This window comes from Tupaia chinensis, unplaced genomic scaffold (assembly GCF_000334495.1).
Source record: "Tupaia chinensis unplaced genomic scaffold, TupChi_1.0 Scaffold000673_1, whole genome shotgun sequence".
NCBI classification, from domain to species: Eukaryota; Metazoa; Chordata; class Mammalia; order Scandentia; family Tupaiidae; genus Tupaia; species Tupaia belangeri.
The window spans coordinates 832633-832860 of record NW_006160196.1 but is presented as its reverse complement, the minus strand read 5'-3'; positions in this window follow the sequence as shown (position 1 = coordinate 832860).

Here is a 228-nt window from a genome sequence, read left to right as displayed (position 1 = left end):
TCCTTCCCTGTGGGTCCATCTGCTACGCACATGTCCCTCCTCCCCAGTTGCCAGTTACTACCCCGTTGGTCCCACCCTACTCTGCCTTTTCCCCACTCTCCTGGGGTTGTCGGCTCCCGGAGGTTGTCCCAGCGCCCCAAGACCGACTCCGTTCTTTGCGCTGAGTCCCCGAGCTCTGAGGGCCCGCTCCACCTCTTTTATACCCGCCGTCCGCCCTCTGTCCCTGCC